This window comes from Poecilia reticulata, chromosome 13 (genome assembly GCF_904066995.2).
Source record: "Poecilia reticulata chromosome 13, P_reticulata-male-v2, whole genome shotgun sequence".
Classification (NCBI taxonomy): domain Eukaryota; kingdom Metazoa; phylum Chordata; class Actinopteri; order Cyprinodontiformes; family Poeciliidae; genus Poecilia; species Poecilia reticulata.
In genome coordinates, this window is record NC_088842.1 from 21,131,948 (window position 1) to 21,158,394 (window position 26,447).

General features: G+C 38.9%; 1 protein-coding gene and 1 long non-coding RNA gene across 7 annotated transcripts in view; one reads left to right on the forward strand and one right to left on the reverse strand.

Annotated features, from left to right (window-relative positions):
* The window catches only part of LOC145554661 (uncharacterized), a 67,307-nt gene extending 52,323 nt beyond the window's left edge, over positions 1-14,984 (forward strand). For both annotated transcript variants that reach the window (XR_014090644.1, XR_014090643.1), the window contains one exon: positions 13,871-14,984. This is a non-coding gene — a long non-coding RNA (uncharacterized LOC145554661). The remainder of the gene's footprint in view (positions 1-13,870) is intronic.
* Positions 1-17,914, reverse strand: part of LOC103474772 (galactosylgalactosylxylosylprotein 3-beta-glucuronosyltransferase 1) — a 107,290-nt gene extending 89,376 nt beyond the window's left edge. For 2 of the 5 annotated variants that reach the window (XM_008425987.3, XM_008425986.3), the window contains exon 1: positions 17,315-17,903. The gene's annotated coding sequence lies outside the window, so the exon portion shown is untranslated. Of the gene's footprint in view, positions 1-17,314 lie in introns of all 5 variants that reach the window. The other 3 variants (XM_008425988.3, XM_008425989.3, XM_081614844.1) reach the window with 3 other exon arrangements.
* Between the last annotated feature and the right edge of the window lie 8,533 nt (positions 17,915-26,447).

The window sequence follows — 26,447 nt, forward strand, 5'->3', positions numbered from 1 at the left end:
GTTAAGCTGATTGAAATTAAAGGAACAGCCTCTTCGGAAGAGCGCACTCAAGCCATAATAAGTGATTATTTTTCTGCCTCTTCGCTAAAGCAATTGACCAACTTCTAAAACACATCCCAGCACACAGATACACACCCCCACGCCTTGAGGCCTCATCAGTCATCATGTGTTGCAGTGGACACAGAGATCGGAGCGCTGCATGAGCATGAAACATGAGCCTCGGACCCAGAAATCCATATCCATTATCGTTGCATGCATGCTTTTCATTTGCACCAGGGCCGTATTGATTTCCCTCCCATTTCCCAGCTTTAAACAAGGTGTAAAAGCATGTTTTCTCTTTTGCTGCTGTTAAATTCATCATAATTGAGATCGCATGTGGACAGACTGTCAGACGGTGATAAACACCAATAACATGTGCAAAAAACTCAGTGAACTTGAGGGGTCAGTAACTTTTGATCATTTTTGATAATTTAGTTGCGTTAAACATTAGTGACATGGTTTTATCTAAACTCAGTCATAAACATTTACTGTACTGGAACTAATATTCAGACCAGTGCATGAACTATTACAAATGGGTTTTATAACAAATGTTCTTTTCCTGACTGTCCTGCTCTATTACTAATGTAATAGAATACATTTTTACACATTACCTTTATCGTTATAGTAAGGTTTAAATTTTTTAGGGGACATGTGAAGATGTTTTTAAATTTGTTTCAAAAATGAACCAAAACATATATGAAAACATCAAGATTAATGGCCCACTCAGCCCATGTTTCTCTCCATCTTTCATACACACACGCAGACGCACGCACACACACGTTTTGGATTTAATTGAAATGTCAGCCTTACAGAAAGCATGTAGAATAGTTGTGCATGTAAAACCTCCATCCATTTGGGGACAGGAACCCTGGTTGCGTAACTCTGGCCTCGTTCAAAACCCTCTGATCATACGATAAAATACATGACATTTTTTATGCAGTTTAAAGTATTCCCCTCCCAAAACCTTTTGTAACACATGGTTTAGACAGACATCTCTGTTCTCTTTGTCTGCTGTGTGTGCAAAAAAAAAAAAAACTGACACTGCAATGCCAGATATTCCAGAGCTGTAGCTCTCCTCCCCGAACAGTCTGTCACAGATGACTCACTCCCAAATGCCCAGACCAGACTTGAGTCGATCACAGTCAATTAAATGCGCTTCTTCTGAGAATCCAGCCTCTATTCTCATCATACCTCCCTCGGAGTTTGATAATAAGACAGCAGCAAATTCAAAGTTCACCCGGTTTTATCAGCTTTCATCAGGCTGTGACAACATTCAAGTCATTGCACTTTGTTGCGGTTTATTTTCAGGTAAATTCAGTTAAGACATGTAGGCACAATGGGTATGATTCCTTTGTAAACTGGTCATAAGGCATACGACTACAAAGGTTCTTAAAACAAGAATTTGGTGCACTAGATTAAATGTGTTGTTGATTTTGTCTGTTCAGACAAAATTATACAACTAGAAAAATATGCGTACATGCCAAACGAATATTTAGCTAAATAATCATTAGCAGTTTATATGCAGACAATAATATTTTATCGCCAATCTGTGAGCCTCTGGAGTTATTCTGGCTGGATAGTTGACTAGTTTTCATGGAATACTTGGAAGAATGGATTTAAGCTTCTGGCTGTAGTGTTTAGGTCAGGGCTTTGCCTCAATGCTAATGTTAACCTTCTTTATCAAAAATCAATTTTAACACGTATTAAGGATTATTTTTCTGAGGAAACAAAGTTTTTTGTTTTTTTTTCCACTGAAAGGAATCTGGTTGGGAAGGAACAATCCAGGAATATGAGCTAACTCATTCTAGAAATAAAATAAATCAAACTTATTCCAATTCAGTCGGACGCAGATTAAGTTGTATGGAGTTCCGTCTGATCCAAATGATAACAACCAATCACATGCAGAAATCTCATAATAATCACATACAGACAAGATTTTTTTTTGTTTGTTTTTCTTGGGAGGTGGGGTCAAGGGATTAGGTTTATGGTTTTGTTCAGACGGCTAAATTGCTGATTTAAATGGAAGAAAATAATGGGATGTAAAATAAAACAACAATGTTAAAAATGTCTGGGACACACAATTTCCTCCTTCAAGCCCTGCAGTGGATGTTTTTCAGTCACCGTGCACTGCAGCCCAGACGAGCTCAGCACTACACATGGCACCCTGCCCTGTTTATCCTCTTACAGTGATCCTGGTGAGGCGTAAAGGTTTTAATTAGTTAACCACAGCCTTTTTGGAATATCAGCCATGATCTGCCATTACCGAGTCAGCCAAACGGCTGCAGCAGCTCCACAAAATAAGTCTGCAAGCACGGCTGACGGTCATCCACATTCTAACTGTGACATGCTTTATCACTAACTGCAGTTCAAAATGCTCTTTCATGCCCATCTGTTTGTTCACAGTCGCCTGCTACACACCACCCTTATCTTGTTTGTCTTTGACGAGAAAAAAGCTTTTCTTAGCAGTGATTGTTCAGCAGTAAGTACTCAGCTTGTCAGATCCCATCACAAGCGTTTGATTTGAGCCGCATCGACCCTGATTGCAGCGCTGGGCAAAGCGGCTCCATTCAGAGAGAAAGAGGACACAGCACTGCTTTTTTTTTTTTCCTGCCAAAACTGCAGCCTTCGGATCTCTTTCACTGGCTCTATGAATATGAGCGTGTCAATACAGTCGCTGCAGACAGCTGCATATGCCCCTGTGGCTTGGCTCCTGCCCGACTGAATCGATTCAGGCTCTGTTTATCTCATTAGCTTGTAGCATGTCATAAATCACACAATGACATTTTGTTTCAGGCCTGCAGCCTGCTGTGTAATAAGACTCAAATCCTCCCCTCAATGTGAACATTATTCTGTCTACAGTTTTGCTCAGTGATGATGCAACACTGAGCTGATTGTAACTAAGCGCAGCCTCTTGGCATACATCCCACTGATGCCGTTTCACCCACTGACTTAATGTCCTCAGAGGCTGGAGATAGAGGACACACTTCTGTGGTCTGCAAATATTCGTCAAGACGAAGAATTAACTCATCAACAAAGAATTTAAAAACAGCTCATAATCAGTCTAAGGGAAATGATTGAGATGTTAAATTGTGTGATTTGGTTCAGAATTGTAAATTTAAGGAAAGCAACCAAAAAAAACCAAAAACAAAATCATTGTAAAATAAAAAGAGGTTCAGGATCAAAGCAGATTAATTTTAAACATCAGCGACAAAAGCTGTCTAAAGACTCAATCAGGACAGCTGAGTTCTGCCTGCGGCCCACCATCGAATTCTGCATCTCACAACACGGCTTCACATTGCCACAGTCCACTTGTGGTTAACCACCCCATCATCATGTTCATTCATCATGAGTATCCACTCAGCATAGTATGCATTAATGAATTGTAACAATTCTAATAATGTATTTGCTCCATTTCCTCTGCTTTACTAAATGGAGACAGACATCAATGGGAACCAAAAGACAAAAGTACTATTGCAGTGTCTGTCTCATTGAAATCTTCTCAAACTGCGTCCTTGTTTTAAACCCTTGTTTTAAGAGGATAAAGTACAACTTTATTTATGTGTTAAAAGGAGAATAAACTAGGAACGATATTTAAAACCACTTCCCTTTAGGGAAATAACCATACTCTGGTATCATGCAAAATTATCAATGTCCTTTGACCTTTTTTTCTATTTTGTCATTTTATAGCTCTTACTTTTATCTGTTTTAATTGACATTTTATGTGATGCCCAGAAAACCATTATGTGTAGGATGACTGCGAAGTTGAATGAAACTAGTTTTACAAGTTTTTCTAGACTTACAAACAGCAAGTCTAGCAGCATGTCAATGTGATGTGGTGTGTTCAGGGTGGTGTACAGTGTTAGTTTTTTACCATAGTGTTTTACCCGTCAACAAGATGCCACCCTGGGCAGTTGCCCATGTCGCCCGTATCAGAAATCATCACTGAACCTTTGAGTTTAGGTAAAAAACAATGTCTTGGGAAGTTAGCAGTGCTCCTATACACTTTTTCATTTTTGGCTAATATATTGAGAATTTTAAACGTTTTTTAATAATGTTCTCCAATAAACCTTCACGTAGCAGCTTATAGACCCGGATTGTGCTCAGGTAAAGAGAGCTTAATGTATGCCAAACTTTACAGACTTGATTTTTTTTTTCTTTTTTTTTTCTCTCTAGACTTTTCGTGGCCTTTCTTACAAAGTACAGACAAAATATAAGATTTCTAACCGGTAATTCCTTATATAATGAGCTACTTAATTAAATGCATGGGAAGCATTGGAAAACCCCCGCTGTCTTTCCTCTACATATATTTAATGCTACTTAACAGTTTTATTAAGTTTGCACACTAGTGCTTGAGGCTGCTGGGAGAATCGCCTTAGGCTGCAACAACTCAACCTTTCAAAACAACTGACTACAGATATGCCAATTAACACCAACCTGACTGATCTCAAAGCAAATGTTGAACCCAAAATTGCAGAGTGGTAAAAAATATATACTAGATCTGATTTTGATGATTAGTTTACAAAATGTAACTGAACAGTGAACTCAAGAAGACAACTAAATAGGAAAAAGTGTTTCAATGAATGCCTGGTGCCAAACATTCACTGGTGCCAATGAATGCTAACCAAACATCTAACCAGGATGTTTAGTTAGATGTTCAAAATCCTGACAGTGCAAAAAATATTACTGTTTGTTTGAAAGTAAGATACAACATTTTCGCAATTGGCATTTATTAATGTTAGATCTCACTGTGAGCTATGTCCTTCAAAAATAGGTAGGGGTATATTCTTTTTATGTTGTGCAAAATTGTTGCATATCTCGCCATCCTATCTTTTCTGTTTAAAAGTCAAAGTCTGCTTTAATTAATTTAATTAGTAAAATAGTAGAATAAAGAGCTTTTGGCTCCTCATAGGCATGAAGAATTGTGAACGAATGTATTAACATGGAAGAAGGTTCAAGCTATAACTCTTTTACAAGCTAGTTTTGTTTTGCTCTTTTTGAGACTGCATAATTTATGAAAATGAAAAATTAAATACGGGATGGGAAAATAAAAGACAATAAAGGCAATATGACCTATTTTTAGTCTAGCTTATCCAGAACTCTCTGATCCCGTGTTGGTAAAGAAACCCTCATGAAATCATTACGGACATGAACTGTCTCAGCTCTTGATTTTCCATCTACAAATTTAGAGTTTGTTCACTGTAATTAATTCCTGTATAGTCAAGAAGCTTAGCAAATTAATGCTGGTGCAAAACAGGTCAGACTCACAGCTCACTGCTCTTATTAAACTATTAATTAAGGTCCAACGCAGAGAGGCGGTAAATGAGTGCGCTAGCTGCTCCAGCAGGTCACCTTGTCCTTTAAATGTTTTGACTTTCAGCCAGTCGCAAAAACAAGTCGGATTTTTGACAGAAACACAGATATCGCAGCAAATATCGTTAAAGAGGGAAAGACTTCAGCAACAACGAGCTTCAGGACAAGGGCTGTTGTTATTTACTCCAAAGTTTGCGATCTAGCGCCACTTGACGTCTCTGAGCTTACCTCTTTACACAGGAACTTCTGCTGCAGGCTTCTGCAACTCACACAGCAGCGTGTGTTTACATTTCTGAGCAGCCTCTCTTTCTAATTTCAGTGTTTGACAGGAGATGGATCATTTTGGCGTCACACAATGACCTAATTTAACTGCGTAATGCAATTCAAATAGGTCCTCCTCCCCCCTTTGCTTTGACACATTTCCTTCATTATTTGCACTGACTTGAATGTTGCTGTTCTGGTTTTGTTGGTTTGGATATGTAAATATCCTATGCACAGTTTATCAATATTTAATCTTTTTTTTTTTTCATTCTGCAAATAAGTGTGTACTCCGTACATTCAGTATTAGTCACCAGTGCTATGTATGTGCATAAATCTCTCTCTCTCTCCCTCTCTCTCTCTCTCCCTCTATATATATATATATATATATATATATATATAAAAACATACTTTTATTTATGTATTTTTGATGGATTTGAGAATCTGCCCCATCTCATCTAGAGAAAAAGTTAAGAACTGAGGCACTACTGCTGGTGTGATATGCAAAAGGCATAATATAATGCTCATGGCTGTGAATAATCACTTGGTTTATTAGATCTTTAAACCATGAAGTGAAGTAAAAAGCAATTGGACAGTGAATGGCCTCATAGTCAGTCATGCCTATAGGCGGTTTTGCCTGAAGTCTTTCCCAGAGCCTTTACACCCATTTTAATGAAATCACAAGCCACACTGCCCAGCTTTTTAAAAAATTTTCCCAGGAGCCTTTTAACATTTTACAGGGTTTGTAGCAATAAACAGCAGCTCAGTCATGAGGTATGTGATACACCCAATTCTATGACCTCAGCTTTAAATGACAAGCCATGCGAGTTTTGCCGTTCAGCTCAGACATGATTCATGTCGGACAAACATCCTGTTTGTTATTAACTCTGGAGATTAAGATCAGCAGAAAATGAGATTGCTTTTGTTGATGAATTCACAAGCCTGGCAGCACCATTAGCACTAACAATGGATCCGCAAGATGCATCAAGGCTCTGCTTAATGATGAGCAAGTTGTTCGCAGGGGATAGTGCGGCATGTCAGCCTCCATGCCATACATCGTGAAAACAAAAGCGAAGGATCAGAGGCAACACTGGTGAAATATCAAGTTGATAAATGTAATTTGTCAATCGGAAATGGTTTTCTTCCCAGGGAGGGAAAAGAGTGTTTTTTTTTCAAAGTTTGATTAAGTAAGATTACTTTTTTGTTTGCTAATTTTTGTTGTGTTACAATGTTTAAGTATCTTCTGTGGAATAGACTTACGGCATTCAGTCTGATTATGCAGAAATAATGGGATAATGCTGAAAACCCGATAAAAAAAACAAAAAAAAAAACTGCTTTTCCTCATCATCAGTCAGTTGAGGCTCATTTAATTTGCAGGAATGACTGAAATAAATGCTCAGTCAACTTTACAATTAGGGCATATTAGTGTGTCAAATCAATTCTACTGTAAATGCCAAGACTTACTTCCTTTAAGCTGGCTATAATTGACCTGTTCTTGTTCTACACTTCACACATGATGATAGTTTACCCATATAGTTCAAGTAGAGGTGCATGTAGTTGTTTGCACTTTCAAAAACTTTGATCTTGTAAGGTGAGGCATTCTCTACATGATCCATTTAACAGGAGCTCGGAGAAAAACATCGGCACTCTAAGAAATCTAAAGCGCACTGGACCATAGCCTGGATCTCAACTCCTCAAAATGTATGGTTTCTTCTTACATTATTTTTTTTATTTTTTTACTTGGATACAACCAAAAATAAATAAATAGTGGCCGTTTTAAGCGTATGCGACTAAGTTTTAAATAAAACAAACGATAACCTTTTTTAACCAGATGAGAACCTTGTTGAGATCTATGATCTCTTTGCCAAGAGGGACCTGGCAAGATGGCTGCATCGTCTCAAAGAGTGATGGTGCAATTATTTCATAACTGCAATAATCAGTATGTCATTATTTTAGCAGCTGTAATGTTTAAAAAAAAAGCAACACTATTTTGTTTAAAAATTAACAGAAAAAGGTGCTTAGAATTGTACTCACATGAGTGGTGACTAATTATGACTTACTTGTATGTGGTTCTCAATTTCTTTATCAAATTTAACTCAATCTGTCAACACAGTTGCAATGGGCAGAATCTCTGCAACTGGCCCATTTGTTCACTGAACAACTCTAGTTAATGTTGCTCTGGCAAGTGGAATAATCTCCCAACCTCTTTATACAGCAATTCTTTCCTCTACAGAGGTCCACCAACACTTGTTCTCATTAAAGCTGGGGATTTAGGACAAAATCCTCAAGGATTTTCTCAAAGGAGTAATTTAGAGAGCTTGTTTGTGCCTCAGACCCAAAACTCGTTTTTTCCTTCTTGATCATCGCAGTGTTTCCCTATCTGCCTGTAGTTGCAGATGCTACATGTGCATCAAGGTGAATGTTTACCAAACTCAAAAAAAGTGTTTAAGCTTTGGAAGATTCACTATCACTGGCATTTATATTTGGCTTCTATTGCAACCAGAGGTACACTAAGAAATCACCTGAGTTGGAATATGTTCAATGTGACTGACTGGTGAGGGGACATTCTGAAACTCCGACTCTAATTGGATTATTTTCTTCCCTGCCATCTCTGCCTCAGTGTTTGCTGATACAGCAAAAAATACTCAAACAATGTCTTCCACTGCTACTATAGCACTGTTTGTCGGAGGTTTGCTCCACTTCCGCATCGGGGCGGAGCCAGTGTCGTGTCAATTACTATTCTGCAGTCAAAACTAACACGCCTGCGGTATTCGCCACCACTGTCGGGTCACATTATCTTCACTTGGTTAAGGGTGTCAGTAGGCGAATACCTCTGTCATCATGGGACATTATCATCTCCTTCTGACACCTTCTGTTGTGCAGGACATATTAAACTAAATCTATGGCCCCACAGTCAGATAAATGCAACACCTCCTCCTGCTGGGTTTAACACAATGCCAAAGACACAAATTATGCCAGTTCTGTTACCGTGATTATAGTTTAAATTAATTTTTCTTTGAAGGACAGACAGGGACTCTTTCATTTTACTTCTCTATGTGATATGATTGTAACATGACAAAATATGTGAACGTTGTCCAGACAGATGTCGGAGGACTGTTTACTACTCTTTTCTTTGTCTGTATGAGGCCCGTTTTGGGCGGTAAAGCTTGGTGGTTTAGATAAGAGTTTTACATTTGTTGGTTTTGTGCCTGTAGACCGCGTGAATCTGTGTCATGTACATGTGATTACACATACCAAATGCCTCCAGTAGCATCTTCAAGCTTTTTCCTAATCTTCAGCAAAGGCCTGATAAATGCGAGCAAAACAAGCGATTCCACACTGCCAGCTTGTCTGTAATACGCCTCTCTTTTACAACACAGTAGCACCACCCCAAGGGATCATCGGTTAACCTCAAACACACATAGGGAGATTATACGAAAAACATTTCATTTAGAAAAAGGGAAACTATTATAAATCACCCAGCAGTAGTAGCTGAATATTTCTCACGAGCCTTAGTGTTATAGATGTAAAACAAAATATTGTATTGTTTCATGCATCTACCTGTTTAGGAGGTGATGAGCAGGATGAGTAATTTCAACAATACCATGTAGGCAAACTGAACCCTCTCCAGTTTGCCTACGGGGCGAAACGAGGCGTGGAGGATGCAAGCTCAACTATTTTAAACATAGTGATAACAAACACGGCATCTGCAATACCAAATACCCAGATTTTATTTATGGACTTCTCCTCTGCTTTTAATACTGTGAACATTAGCACTCTGTTGCATTGCCTCCGGAGCCCACAGATCCACTGAAGTTTGATCTTATCGATAAAAGCGTACTTTTTAAAGGATAGAGGTTTTCCAAATGCACCGCTAACACACTCTCCCTGGCTCTCTGCTGTGCTGCGGCTGGTTCACCACAACGTAACCTGCCACGGATGCTCAGACTAGTCTCATCTGTCTCAACAAACGTGAAAAAACATATATTTGTAATAGTTACATACTGTGGCTGTAAGTCAAGTAAAATAGCTGTGAATATAGGGTTCCAACAAGGTTATGTTTTATCCTCCATCCTGTTCTTTGTCTGTACATAGCAATACTTTTAACAGGGAACCTTTTTAAATATACCGATGTGCCTTGGCGGCACACATAGAGAGCATCCAGGATCAACTGGCTGTCAGTGACCTGGTCACTAAAGTCCAGCACAAAGACAGATAAGTTGTGCTGTGTCGGTGGAGACAGAGCAGTGCTTTTTAAGCCTCTGATTATTCAGGGAAGGCAGGTTTTCCAGGTAGAGTCCTTGCAGTTTCTAGGAAGACAGACAGATAACTGTCTGTCCTTCCCAACACACTCTGATATAATTTATGCTAACATTTAAGGAAGCTGCGATATTTTGAAGTTTGCAAAAAAGATTTTAATCATGATTTACCAATCAGTTATAGATTCCAAATAATTGACTCATCACAAACTTCTCTGTCCTATCCTGTGATCAGGAAAGCCATCCTGTTCACGGTGGAACCCTCACATCCCATCCTTCACTCCTAGGTTCAGACAGGAGATTCAAGCTTCCACTGGTCAGCGAAGCAAAATGCAAAAAAGAAAATCATTCATCCAAACCACAATTATATCCAACAATAGCAGAGGCATTTATTTACAATTTGTAATTTTTATATTTGTCTCTGTTGAATGTTTTACACATGCTTAGAGAGCCCTGTTGAAGAAAAAGTTTGTGTCAGACAAATAAGGCTTTCTGTTCTATTTTATTCTAAAAGAAATACAATTTTAATGTGACTTTTCTGTCAGTAACAATAGCTTCTATGTTCCTGAGAACACAATATAGGCTTTTATTTGACAGTGATGAAACATAATTGAGGTGGACACCTACTGACTCAGCTTACCTATAGCTGCGGAGCATGTCACCACCTATAAAGATAACGACCAAACCCAGGGGTCGACATGCTTGGCATTAGGAGCAGCTTGACACCATCCTCTGCTGTCTTTACAGTTCGACTGGGAGTGTGCATGGTCATTTCCAGAATCTGTCCTAGTCTTTGGATTATTTGTCACTTCACTTTTGAGTTTTGAATTTTATATCTAATGTTTTATTACTGTGCATTGTGTTGATTGTTTTTTTTCTGTTCGTTATATTTTTAATTTTAAGCTTGTTCTAAACTCCATCAGTCTTATTACTCTTCTTATTGGGTGGCGAAAGGATGGATCATGCAAAGTGAAGTTAATAGATTTTCTTTTTTAAACATGCATACTTGTTATAAAATTATATAATCTCTGCCACTATAGGGTCATTACATGGAGCTCCATCCTACATATGCACATGTGGGCACATAAGGCATGGACAGATTTTCTCAAAGCGTTTTTAAAGAACTAAAGTCCAAATCAACATTTTACGACATTTTTAAGTAAAATTGTTTAATTCTGCAGTGTTATGCCTAAAACTGTGTTCATGCTGCCCTCTTTGGGTTGAACGGTGGCTGCTGCAGTTTAATTTTCCTATTGGTTAGAACAGTACAGCTTGGTTGATGTTTAAATCACAGCCCCACTTTCAAATAGAAAACTGTCTCACTCAGACACATGGCAAGTCAGAAGCTGAAATTATGGGCGTTGATCAACAGCGTTTTTCATGTTTGTACAAATATGATTCAGTTCAATGTGAACATGGAGTGGAATGAGTCTCTTCTCGGCTGTGACTGCACGTGGGATATACTGCAGGATGACTGTGAAACTGACCACAGTGCTCATGTCAGCATTCGCTTCTCCCTCAGGTCTAACGCTACAGGGTGATTGGTGCTATGTGTTGTTGCCAAAATCTCCAATAACATGGAATAAAGTTCCCAGATTTGTCACTAGTCGCTTTTGGAGAAAAAAAGTATTACTTCGTACTGTGACAAATGACTAAGTCCACAACTTTATGCAGACAGACTAAGCTGATATTTTAACTCAGATGGCCTCCTTGATACAACCCCTCCTGATTATCCACAGGGAAGGACTGGGATTCAAACCAGGAACCTCTGTGGCCACCTGCTCTACCACCTGAGCCACTGCCGCAGAGTGAGCAGTGTGGTGAAGCAACACAGTGCAGGCTAGCTAACATACAAATAACCCAGTTCTTTCTTGGTAATATCACTATGTTACACTTCCAGGTAGAATATCAAGAAACAACATTAATGACATCCTGCACCATAAACAAGTTAAATTAAAAACTAGTATTTAATACTTGTACTCAAATTACACTAGTATTTTCACCATGTTTTGCTGTAGTGTTTTTCAATTTTGCACAGTGGAGATTTAATGTTCCAATATAATCTGCGTAGTTGAATGTGCTGGCAGCATACACAGGCCTTTATGGGCTCCATCGTTGTTGTTATTGCTGTTGTTTTGTTATTTATTTAAACACTACACATAAAAAAACCCCGTAATTATAAATTCTAAGTGATCTTCTTTGTGAAGAACATCACAAAAAAAGGGGGGCTTTCAAGTGTATATATCTAAAAGTTAGTGCTGTTGCTAAAGAACATCCTTTGTGCAACTTTAATGCTTTCTGCTATTATCCCTCTCAGATAGCTTACCTTTCTCATACTATAATCCTCACCTTTCAAACTCAATTTCCCATTTATGCGAGCAGCGGTGGCCTGTAGAGCAATCAAATCTGACAATCTTCCAGAAATTGCTGAAACAAGTTGAGGCGAATTCAACAGATCCAGCAGTTTGTAGGGAGTTGAGCATCTAATTATATGGTGCTGCTGGTCACTCCAAGCTGCTGTGATGTACCTCAGGCAAACAACTGCTGTCCCTGGAGAGAAAGGAAACTGCTGCAGAGACGGCTGAGAGTCTCTGCCAGCCAGAGTGTGTGGAGCGCAGTTTATTCTAATTCCTCTGCAGGACATTAATGAGCCACAATAGTGGCTGTTTTAATGGGCAGCCAGACAGATTTTTAAGAGCCTGATGGTTTGTAATCCAGCGAGGTGCTGTTGCACTGCTGCAAGGCTGAAAACATTTGTTCTTAGTAGACATTTTGCTTTACTCTTGTGTTTAGGCCAGGTAGTACAAAGAACATGTGCCCAGTGTGTTTTATAGCAGTCCTCTGGCAAAATTATGCCCTAACCAAGCCATTAAACTGATATTAATTAAACGCATCCTAACGAGGCCTATGGCACCATAAACTGGAGGGACTTAAATTCATCAATGAAAAGCAAACAATCTTTACCCATCTTCAGATTTTGTCTGCTTCTTGCGTTTACTTTTGCTTCACGCGACAGCAATCAAATAAGTCTCAATTCTTACAATTCAGAAATGTGGAAAGTATTTTTTCGGTCAAGTGAGCTAAGGCATGTATAGCGTAAAGTATTCATCTTCACTGACATCTTGGTTCACTGTAAAAATCCTTCCTTTATTTTCCCACAGCTTATCGCGCAAACTCCTGGAGTCCAAAACTCATCCATAAAACACAAAAACGTCATATATTTATGCTTTAATAAGCGGCCAGCATGGAACTAGACGCCAACATTAAAGTTATATGCTTTTTTTAAAATCTAATTTTCAACTTGGGTTGTACTATTTAAACTTAAATATTTCTCATTTTTTATTAGTTGATTGGAAATCATACACTTATACCAATTGTTTGCTGTCAAGGTGAAAAACTAGAAATACATTCTCTGTTGTATTGTACCACTCAGGCCAGCTTTTACTCTCTTCTTTCATCAGTGATTCTTGACCCTGTTGTTGATTCACTACTGTTTCTTCCTTGATCCACTTTTGATAAATACTGATTACTGTAAGCCAGGAATACTGCACAGAAGCTGCAGATATTTATTCTTCTGATCCAGTCGTCTAGCCATCAAAAGTCGTCCATTTTCAAACAGTCAGTTCTTTGTGCTTGCCTGTTTTCTCCACTCCCCATATATCAATTTTGATGGAAAAAATATTCGCCTGTCAGGGGTTACTATGCCTTAATACTGTATTTTGTCACTATTATTCGTCCTATGTTTTCATCCTGAATGAAAACAATTTTTCAGGTAATTCTCTCAATTGAGTAAATAATTTTAAGAATACCTACATGCATACATTCAGTAGGTGGCCTGTTTCAAATGCAAACACCAAAACATTTTAACTAAATGGACAAAAGCCGCACCGAACTAGATACTGTACTGGACACTTTAACACCTGTTGTATAATTCTTTCTGTCTACTGTGGCCGATAAAAGCCCACCTATTTTTCTCGTCTCTTACATTTACCCTGCTGGTACAGAGGATGGACGACTCCACGGCTGAATCTGCAGAGATGCTCTGATACTTTCAAAGAGAAACCTGCACCACACACGAACAGACTTCAAACGGAGATGAATTCAGCCCGGTGAAGTGTATTTTCAGAACCTGCATCTGTGAGTTGTCCGTGTAGGTAGACATGGTTCACCTGCGCCCACATGCTTCTGAAACAACTGCACTGTTGCCAATAGCTAGCAAAACATTTGTTTAGTCTCACCCCTGTGTCCTGTCAGATCTCATACATATCATTACACCAAGAAATGATGTGTGAAATGATGACTGCATGGAACAAGCTGAAGGAAAATCCTCCACCTGCATTCACAATTAAGTTCACCTACACAAAGAAATGATGACAGCGGCTATTATCCACTTGCTATTTCTTTCTCAGCATAGTGTGGGTTATTTATATGCTTTAAAGTCTTTCTATCATGCTGTTTCAATCCATTTAATTCAAAAAAGGTATTGCTGTAAATGTGAAACTGCCTCACATTTTTGTCCCTGCCATTAGCTTCAAAGCTTTTGTTATGTAAAGTCGTATCTTTATTCTCAAAAATTGCCAATTAGCTCATTTGTGCATTGTATCATAGTTATGATCAAATTGGACTGTAAGTAATTAAAAATCTTAAAGTCTTAATGACTGAATTGTTTCTTCCCTTGTCTCGGATTCTCTCCAGTCGATTTTTGACCGGGCCAATCGGCAAACAGAAGGAGAAGTTGTGAAAGACGTTGATTTTCTACGCTGCTTTACAATTGTAATCCGCCTGTAGTTTTAGTAATGGCAGTGGAGGAAGTGAACAAAGCCGTTCTGTCCATGTTGGCCACACTTCCAAATATTGAATTAATATTTCCAGCTGCTTCATTCACATCTGTATTTCTTTCCAACAGTGGAGGATGGTTGTGTACAATGCAGGCAATTTCCGGAAAGCTTCTTGGCGTCAGACTGGCACTACACATACATCACGGCCAAACGTTGGTGATTATTTAAAACTTCTACACAGTTCATGCCTCCAGGGAGCAATCGTTTCTCTATAGCTAAGCCCAGAATCTCTCTATGACGCAAAGTGTGGTACAAAGGGGATGGTTTTAACCAGGCTAGATTTGAACCACATTGTTAATTAATACTTTATTACAAATGGTAAATTCGCAACTAAAGTTGTCTTAATTTTTATTACATTAAACAAATATAATTACAAACTCGTATATGTGCAGTTCTGTAATGTAGGAGCATCGTTTGTAGTTCTGACCCGTCAGCACTCGGCTAGCTCGGCCAGAATAAGGGCTGCAACCTTGAACTGAGAGTGAAAAGACAAGTTGCCCATCTCCATAAAAGAGATCTGTATCCTCCTTGCTGACATAGCTGGACGAAGCAGAAACAGAATATGTACCCAGGGTCAAAGAGTGCAGTGCAGTGCAGAGCTATGCCAGCGCCCATGTGAAAAAACAGCTGGGAACATGAACAGCATTGCAGTGTTGCTGCACTTTGCTGTACAGGCTAAAGAAGCTAAGGCCAGGTGTTGTTCTGTTGTGTTAGCTCAGTTGTCTGTGGCTGAATCTAAACCGATACGTCTTGTGCTGCGTTTCTTAGTGTAGATTAATTGGGACACGGCAGCAAACAAAAATACATTTGATTCATTCCTCAACATTATATCACAGTTATACACTCATCTCTACTTAAATGTCGTTGCCTGAACTTGAAGGATAAAACATATTTATTAATCATTTAGAAAACAAAGCTGATTTTTAATTTATGAATTTTAAAAAAATAGTTTCTATTTTTTGAACTGGCTTAATGACTGGAAGTTACTCTGAATGTTTGGTGACAAACCTCAACTCATGACCCATCTGCCAAATATCATACTTCACAGTTGGTAGGAGGATTCTTTGAGCGATAGCTGTGTTTCATTTCTGTACAACAAGGTGCTGAGCATAACGACCACAACATGTCAACTCTGGTCCCATTGTTCAAAAGGATTCTTCTAATAGAGAAAAAAAATCCCTTCAAAGCTCTTTAAAATAGGATATACTAGCTCACGTTCTAATTTAGCTGTAATATAAAACCTGTAGTGTCTGAATTGAAGCTTTTAGGTTTCTATTCACGGTTCAAATAAGGAATGAATTGTCTGGAACATTCACGCCTATGAAATATTTAGTGTTTTTAAATGGTTTCCACTGGTAAAAAAACAAAAACAACAAAAACAAAACAAAAACCATCTTCCTCACTGGAATAATGAATTTTAAATATTTTTCAACTGTCCTTTCAATACTTCCCACATTAATCAGGTTCAGATCATTGCTGATGTCTCTCCATCCCGGCATTGTCCTTACATTTACCTGTCTGCTCCAGATGTACAAACTTCAAAATATGCTTTTATAAGGCTGCTCTCACTTGCTGATTATCAATCAATCAAGAGCATTAGATAAACAACACCCACCTGCAAATTTCACTCTCAAATACAAGCGCTTCAGCATTTTTATGACAGTGTAGAATCTGTTGTGTGGTATTTTGTTTTAGAGCACATGAGGACTTAACCTGGCAAAGACCAAATCATTTTGTCCAGATATTTATTATTTATGGGCTTGAAATAATGTCTACATATGACATTACTGTAGACATTATTGTGACCTAACACAAAATCATTTACACAAACTCCAAATTTAAACAGTGCCACCGCTTTCATTTTCACTCCCTCACTAGGCTACGTCACTGATAATCTGCAGGTTTCTCATTATGTACCAAAAGTTCACAGGAGGTTGAAAAGAAATGTTTGTGCACCTCCGTCGATAAAGAAAACAACTATGTCTTTCATCTCGTCTTTAGTTTTCAGCTGCTGAATTAAAGCTTCCCCAGTGCCTGGGATTTCAATATTTTCAGAATGTTGAAAATATCAACTCTGCAACCCACTTTACTATATACCTCATAATTTATTTATTTCATAACACCTTCCTTCCCTTTTTGGAACGCACACCATGGGATTTTCAGTTCATCCATTATGGAATAAAGAGTATTCGTGTTGCATTTATCCGTTGAACCCAGCTGAACTAAATGCTCCGCTGGCCAGTTTGCAGAAAATCGCTCTCTTCTTGCCCTTCTGCCATCTCAGCACCCCTAGATTCTCATCACAAGGATTATCACCAATTCTTTTTTTCATCAGTCTGGTGCTCAACTCGGCTCGCAGTGCCTCTCTGCAACACGCAACACTGCAGCCTGTGTGGATTCTCCCTCACTTCCAATGAGCAAGACGGAGAACAACCCGGGGAGGAGGATGGCAATCTCCCGAACGCTGCTCCAAACCTGATGAGCATGAAAATTGGCTCATTTTTGTCAAGCCCTTGTTCATGCTTTCAAGTGCCTCACAGATTTTTATCTGACGGTGGCAGCCGGGGCAGAGCATAACAAGAGACGATAGTGTGATATCATGATTTTTACCTCATTCAGAGACTTCGGCGTGAGGCTCGTATTCCAAGCTTCCGAGTCGACTCCGAGTCATCCTAGAAATCCAGTTTTTTGTCCCTGCTTTACGCCGTCTCACCCCCCCCCTTCTTTCTCTTTCTTGCCCCTTGTCAAAAGAGAGACGGCGTTCAAAGCATCTCTTTCTTTTACTCTGCCGTGTTAGTAGGAGCCGCCTTCATTCATTGAATGAATTAAAAAAATGAGAGAGAAAATTAAAACAAAGAGATGTCAGGGTCCACGGATTTATTTTCCTCCCTCTTTTCTCTTCTCTTCTTGCGCTTAAACACACCAGATCGGGCTCATGAGCAGAAACGTCAGAGTGTCAGCGATCTGTGTGTTTCGCCTTCTCCTCTTCTTTCTCCCGCTCTCCCTCCCACCCTTTTCCTTGCTGAATCTCTTTGAATCCCTCTCTGCTTCACTCTGTCCGGGGCTCACACAGGAGCAGGCTGCCTTCTCATGACGGCTGAGACGCGTGCAGAGACATCTGTGAATTTGCTTATGGTGGGGGACTAAAGCTGCCGCTTAGCTGAGACTGAGACCACCCTCCCCTCCTCCCCTCCCAGAGATGGGCTTTCTAACGGCATGTACCACTGAAGCTCGGTGCAGGGTGGGCTGCAGCACTCACAAACGGAGGGGCGAGAGGTAGCGAATGCATGAAAAGGGAAAGTTCTTCAAAGAAAATGAGAGGAAAACAGAATAATATCAAGTCAAAAATTGAGAGAAAAACGTAAAGGAATCTGCTTTCTCATTTTCTGTTTAATATTTAGACTTGGTTATGGGGACAGCCTACTGTTTTTCTCCTGTCTGTCAGTTTAGTGATGTGCAGATGACCTGAGTGAAATGACACTTCATTCAAACAGCTTGGACCGTTGCAAAATCGCAGTTTAAGACACGAGGACATATGCTGGTTTTGGCAAAGGAGACGTAACTCTGGAAGAACTACAACCGTGTCACAGAGAGATAAGACATTCACTTACGCCTGACTGCACAATGGGTCACATGCAGAAACCTTTTCTGGAAAATGGCTTGAATTAACTCGATTCTGGGTGCAGAGAAAACCATCACATTGTTTAAAAACTGAAGAGGAAGATGCTGCGTGCCTCTCCAGATGCTGTTTCTGCCATGAGTGATTGGCAGCCGCCCCCCTGATGCCAGTTCTGTCCCTACATTTCCATCCTCTCAAGAAGCGCACCGTCTAATTTCAGGCGTCACTGAATAAAGAGTCTGTCTGTTGCCGAGGTGAGACAGCGTCTGGTGTGAACCTCGGGAAAAGCCATCCCACCCTCCTCTGAGCCCAGAGAGCATAACTGGCTTTCCGAAGAGTTGGAACCAGAGGAGGTGTCACAAACTCCATGGGAGCTCTGCACTGGATGTCATTCTTGGAAAAACATGACCAACAGGGATAATAAGACCAAAGAAAAATGAGACAAGTCATAATTCTCCTCCAACTTATCACATGCATGCCAATAAAGAAACTCAAACAGAAGACATCCCGACACATTTGTTTTTAATGATGTCTTGTGTCGTATCTCATATTAAACACACGGGCTACTTTGCATTTTGCTGTCACGGTGTAATGAAAAAGGCGGCAGGCGAGAGGGAATTCAAATCACTAAATTGCTGTTATGAGCGGAGCCACTGATGTGATGGTGTGTGCATCTGGAAGGCTTGATAACCTGAAGAGAACAGAAGGGGAGAAAACATCAGATGATCTAGCGACTGTGCACTACATTTCACTGCACAGTGTCATGCAGTATTTTCAGCTTTGGACTGTTTGTTGGCTCAAACTCCAGCGACTTTAGTGGCAAGGTTCGAATAACATAAAAATCTCCCTCAAACGTGCAGGGAAGAAAAATCAATTTTGAAAACCTTCCTTTTGAATATTGAAAGTCAGTGCTGGTTGCGGTAGTAAGATGGATTTGTGAATATTAGTAAAACATAGAAGCGAGACAGTTATTTAGTACAAAACTATTTGCACGTGGTGACTCCGAGGTTGCATATTCATCTAATTTTTAAACTACAGGAAAAAGATAGATATGCTCCTAAAATAAATAATAACAGACTGTACAGTAAGAAGAAATTGGAAAACCTAAACATTAAAAAACATCATTGTGGAATTATTAAATGTACTGAGAAGGTTAATTTCCAGAAGAAAAAAACCATACAAGATGTGGATGGATAGGCTACACATAAGACAACAAAAAGTAGAGTGTTTAAAAAAAGTAAGGAAAAACAGGGACGATCACAACTATTAAAGGAATATTGAGTGTGTTGGAAGCAGGATCTGCAATAATGATGCTTTGTGGACTTAGGCTGGAGTATACATAGTTTTGGAAGAGAGTATGCCTCTATTTATATATATCTATGTACATTACAGAGTAAATCAATGTACATTTATAGTGAACATTGATTTCTGATACACTACAAATGTTCAGCTCATGCAGACTGAGTTAAGTAGAAATATCATCTGCTGAAACTGGTAGGAATTTTAGTTCAAGAATCAAAAATGGGAAATGGAGCTTCTCTGGCTGCTGTCCTTACAAAATACATGGTGTGGACATTATGTGAATTAAATCTTAATTTTAGCAAATTTCTGGTATAAAATAAATTGTCTTGGCTGTGTTAAAAACTCTTCGTGCTTTTTAAAATTCTGAACTGAAACCTTATGATAATGGAACATTTCAACTTTGAATGCATTTTATATTTCCTCTTAAAATGATTGGTTGTAAATAAACTGACTCTAACCTGTGGCATACCATACTCTTTGTTTTGGAATAGGAGTTTATCTCTTACTTGGAAACATCAGTCAAAGCATTAAAAAAAAAAATAGGAGAATGATGATAAAATAAGACATCGCACACTATTCTAAATGTCCCTCTTTGCAACTTCTGGTGCAGTGGCTAATAGTGACGCAGTGTTGGACATGGAAGAGATGCACAGAACAAGAGAAACGACCCCACTGGAATCAAAGACAAGTCTCATCATTGCGCTTTGAGAGTCGCTAGCATAGCTTAGATTTTTCTTTTCTAAATATAATTTTGTATTCTGGCAAACTTTGTTTTTATCTCTTCATGGACTATGAGTAAATATGGGCTGGCTAATAAGGTAATAATACTCTTAAAAGTGAATAAAAGTGTTTAAAAAAATCTAAAATGTGTGTGTATTCACATAACAGCGGAATGGCATGAAAAAAGTAGAGCATCTTCTCAGCTCAATTCTGGAACAGGCATCAGGCGGCAGCATTGTTTATTTGGCTGGCATGGGCGGCCATGGTTGGTGAAGCTGTGCTCCTTTTCTCAGCTCTGGGATGGAGCTGCTCATGGGCTGCATGTTTTTCCCTCTGAGGAATGGCAGCCAGAGACAATGTCTCTATTGGGGAAACCATATTTCAAAGCTTCCTTCTTCAAAATTATGAATAAGCCAGGTTCGAAGCTTATTCATCCAACAGGAAAGACAATTACCAGATACACAAAACATAATACTGTATATGTTTTGAATCCTGAGCTCCTTGGTAGGGAGCAGGCCTTCCTCTGTCAGCAGGAAGAAAGGGGAGCTTCGTGCTTGTCTCCCTGATGCCTTCCCAATGGATGACGGGTGTAGAAAAGAGGACAAGTTTGTTCCAGAGCTTGCTTTTGTTGGCCTGGTATCACTTCACGCAACGAATCTCCTCCACTTCCTGTACAACTGAAAGTAGGTTACTGCAGTGCATTGTGGGATTAATAGTCCTTCTACCAACCTTCTGTAGTTCAGTCCTTTCAGGCATGAGGCAAAACACTTTTCTCAATTATTAATAATTTCTTCAATCTTTCATAGTTGCTTTCTTGAGAAGGATTTTCCCCCATAAGCCATCTGCTGTGTCATTTCAAGCCTAGTAAGAATGAAACTGAGATGCACTGGAGTTCAGTGGATGATGAAGACTAGGCCGAGGCCAAACAAACAAACACACACACTCACACAGGACAAGGACAGCAGATGGAAAGGGCCCCGTAATGGTGCCAACGCTGGAGCCAGGCCTAGTGGGCAAGGCCCAGTGGCCTCATTGGAAGTCTATTGATATGTGATGTTCTAACTGACTCTGAGCAGCGAATTTGAATTCAGACAATGTAGTCCAGCTTTGGCTGGCAAAATACAACTACTGTGGGAGTTGTTGCACTAATGCCTTTCTTTAGTAAATTATAAGTATTTTTTTTTTTCTGAACCACACTCTCACAGAGACACGCATACAAACACCCATATTTCAAATAACAAAAATTATCACTCACATCCATTTTTTTCAGATTGGATGCATTGAATGGTGCATAGAGCATTTTTTATTAGCATAACCCAATATATGGCAGTATGGGATAATTTTGTCCTAATTGATTAAAAAACATTTCGCCGTTGGCGTAGATGACTGAATTTAGATTTTAATTTTACATGACCCAAAATAATCCCACATTAATTTCAAATACTAACCTTGAAAATACCCAACACTCATGTGAACATCATATGGACGCTTATTCATTAGGTAACTCTGTAACAAGTACGCAAATATCAGTTTCTTGTCCTGCTGCTGTTGGGTGTAGCTACAGATGTACAAGCTAATTGTACAATTTTTTACAAGACCTTGCTGTAGTATGATAGGAAGAAGTTACACATCATCATGGTAAAATATATTTTCTGAAAGCTTTTGTAAGCAAACACTTGAGCTGTCAAAAGCTTTTTGACTTCAGTCCAATGTGCATAAGAGCTCTACATAATTGTGTATTTTGATGTCATGTGAAATAGCCCAGAGGCACATACTCACCGGGAGAGAGCAATGACAAAGTGAGAATGGAAAAGGGTCATGTCAGGGCTGTGTCACATGCAATTATGCTTCTCCGAGCTGCATGCAGGAGAGTGCAAAATGCATATTTGTGACCAATAAAACCATGAAGCCCAGCTTTTCATTGCATTCTAAAGTGTATCACTCATATGTTTCCATTCTAACTCCACCTTTCTACATTAAGTCTCCCTGAAGTAGGTAACTGATGGTGTCTTGATGAGATAGTTAGAAACAATAATGAACGGTAGGAAATCTACTTTCAACAGGCTTCCTGTGTCCTCAGTCTTAGCCGATGTCATCACCTGTGAAGGCATACGCTGCTGGATGACTAAAGGTGTAGCTGAATCCAATATTTCAGGGTTGTATGCTTTAAAAGGAGGTGCATTATGCAAAAGTGACTTTTTTGAGCTTTAAAATATTATTTTCTCATCAACACAGAATGTTGCTTTGATTCTTTCATGCATTTTTGAGAAATCCTTGAAATACTTGATGGTGGTTTTAATGGTGATATGGATTAATCTCTGGTGATCTATAAACGATATAGGAGCAGCTCCCTGACCTCCCAACTACTGACCCATTGACAACAGGAGGAATTAAACCTGTACACTGGTTTCTTAGGGATCTCCCCTCTAAAATTTGGTGCTGCACTCCTTCTAACATGCAAAAGACGTCTAAAGTTCCTTAATATCAAGTAAAAATATTCTACTTTTATAAGATATTTAATAGATTAAAAAAAATATTACAGCATACTCCTTTTCACACTTAAATATCATATCCATTGTTTGAATTGGAGAGAGAAAAAAGTGAATCCTTATTTCTTTTTTGTTTGTTTGATTCATTTTGAATGTAAACAGTTGATTCTGCAGTTTGAAAAGTAAATAGGGTTCCTGCAAATCTGCGTTAGGTGACCAGCACAAGTTATGTCCCCGGTTAGAAAATGTGCACAAGTCCTGTTGTGAGATAACAAATGAACGCCCGTATTGCACCAAAATTAGAGAAAGTTGTGGAAAGTTGGGCTGTTTACGTTTGGATATTGTTTGATTAAATAAGCAGCTACTCGAAGTTTCAAAAGGTATAAGTGCAAGTTAATAATTAAGCCTGCATGTTGTGCAGTAGAGTTTTTCAGACAGGGATTGGGCGTACTGTTTTTGCAGCCAGTTGGATCTTTTTCATGTTTGCTTCACTCTAACGCAGGAAATTATGTAAAATGGGTTTGTGTGGCTTTCAAACGATCCCTTGGTAACATTACATCACCACCAACTCGTATGACACAAGCCTTGGTGCAAATTCTGTAACAACCTCAAAGATTTTCCAGAAACTGCAGCATTTTGAGTGCTTTTTTTTATATATACCAATGAAGAAATAATGAAAACATTACTTATGGTGAAAACACCTTAAATCGCCCTGCAATGGATTCATTCCTGACAGAAAAGTAGTTGACGGTGTTTTGAAAACCGCAGAGGGAGGCGGCATAAGGCCCATCCTTTCCGCTCAGCAGCTGTTTTTGGGAACAGCAGGTAGGCTGAGGATGGACTGTATTTACACTGAATTAGGCCATCAGTTGGACAACCTCCTCGGCATACAAGCAACTCAGACGGCTCGGCAAACAGATGTCTAATGTCTATGATTCAAGGGCAAATCCTTAGACAGCCACAAATCAGATCCTAACGCTCACTGTGGATGATGAAAACCCTTTCTCACAGGACACACTATTAGCCACACCCATGCCGAACTGTCCCAGCCATCACCCTGAATGCTAAACTCGTAAATCACAACACCAGTGAAATCTGAATAATCTTCACAAGAAAGAAAAGGCTGCAACATGGAAATAGATCAAGGAAGTGTGATGTTTTAAAAAAAAAAAAGAATAGCATCAACTATAGTATTAAGTTGCATTTGGGCGATAGAAGTTGTGGAATGAAAAAGAATCTTGAACAAATTCTGGTGTGATATGAATGGAAGAAGCAGAATGAAAACCAAATATTGACTCAGTCTTTTACACTTGTGATTTCTCTGTATTCTGTTGATCTCATTAGATTTAACAAACACATCACACACATTCTTTTCAGCGTTTTTCTACTCTTTCCCTTATTGAGCTTCACATGCATTTCTGATGGCGATAGATACCCACAGTGATGATTTTAGATAAGTTCTCATTAAAAGTTTATACTTCAGACACTCTTATCACTTTTATTTGCACCTTTTACTGAAGCAGAGTCTGTTGCTTCTTGTTTACAGGCTATATTAAGTGTGTGCTCTAAAAAAACTAAAATACAAATGTGGCACAAGCAGCTGTTAGGTTTAGAGGGTCATTACTTCTTTTACATACGACCATATCTATTTGTGTAGATTTTTGTATCTTAACATATGTAATTATAATTGTAAGTCCACATTTGTATTTATGTGCTTCTTCATCTCAAATTAAAATTTGATTAATGATTAGAAACAAGACAAGACAAAATTGAAGAAAACTGTATTTGTTATAGCCTGATGCTGACCTGAGCTTGACCTTAAACAATAACATTGCTCTTTTTACCACAGAAAGTTGGAGAAAAATTATGCATAATGATTAGGCCTGGACTTTTACTGGATCATTAACACATAGCTATGCATTTATCTAACTAATTTAATGGTAGCTCTAAGTGTTTGTTTAGAAACGTCTGCTTGATGACGAACCTCTGCCACACTCCCCATGTTTTGGCAGCCTTTTGCAAATATTCTTATAGAATTTTAGCTTCACCCATCTTTTCATCTCTTTGACCGGCTCCCAGGTCTCAGATGGAAAAAAAAATGTCTGCATATCATGATGCTGCCACTACCATGGTGCTATGGTTTCAGAGCACCCTCCTTCATGTTTGCGAACTACATTATTTGTAGCAAATAGTATTTAAGATGGCTTTATTTCAATAATAGCTTCTTTTTTCCACTCTTCCATAATTTTCATTTCTGTTTTTGGAGTGCACAACTAACGATTCTCATGTGAACACATATTTCCACCTGATCTGTGGATTTTTGCAGCCCCTCCAAAGTTACCATGGCCCCAGTAGTCCTTTTTGCTGGATGTCCATCTCTTGGCAGGTATGTAGTTGTCCTTTAGGTTTTTCATTTGTGGATTGGACAGATGTCAACAAGACCTTTATGATTTGTTCTCTCATATTCTGTAAAATATGTATTTCATCTAGAATTATATAAAAATTACATTGCAAGCAGGTGAACTTTTTGTTGCACTGAATTTTATCGGTTTGGGTTGCATACATATTTGTAGCACATTTTTTCAGATTGTATTCATACTTAACCTCTGCTTTTCACATAAAATTACAATAAAAATACTGTACATTGTAGCTGAAATGTGGAATTCAAGGAACTGGAATTTAATTATCTAAACTAGTCAAATTAGTTGTTTATTAATGCTTCATTAAACTGCAAATACACCAAACCATGGGATGATGTCACAAGGAGAAACGTAGTTTCAACCGCACTGAGAGCCTTGACCGCAGCCCATGCTTCCCCCCAACAATGTTTTCTACAGGTGCTTAACTAGTTCAATATTGCCTTTGCTAAAAACATACCACACACGTAATTTACTGTGAGCATATAACCTCATGGTCTTTTCAGTGAGTGTTTGGTAGAGAAGATTAATTTCTTTGACTCTCAAACATTTTTTTCTGACCTCTTTCTCTGTTACTAAAGCTGACTTATGATCACTGGGCTGCTGAACTCCCACTGTTTTATTAAGACATTTACTAACTCATTAGTCACTGTAGTAAAAGTCAGGGTAGGAGAAGACTTAGCAAAATAATCAACCTGCTGGCAATCCCTTGAGTAGATGATTGAGCTCTTGCTGGAAAAGGAAATGCTGGTCAATACTGCTTCAACAACCCCCAAAGGAGAACTGGTAAATGTTTTGTTCTGCATTGGTTTTCTCTTCATGATGAAATCAAATCCAATAGAAACAACTTTTGTCACTTCTCAACACATTTCGTTTGATTAGAGTCCAATCAAGGATGTTTTCCAGATTTCCACTGATTATGTAGATGTTTCCTTTTTCTTTTTACTCTAATTGCCATTCAACGAAGCATTTGCGCATCTCGTTTTCACACGCCATCACAAATGAGAACAGAAACACATATATATGGCGCAACCACCCACGACACTTCTTTGAATTATGCAAAGCAACAAAACAAGGTGTTTACTTGCAGCTGTGTTCATTCGGCTCTGTAGCTAGATGCTACAATTTTACTGAGCAAATACTGACTGATCTGTGAGAGTTGCGATTTCAGGCAATGATATATAGAGCAAAATTAT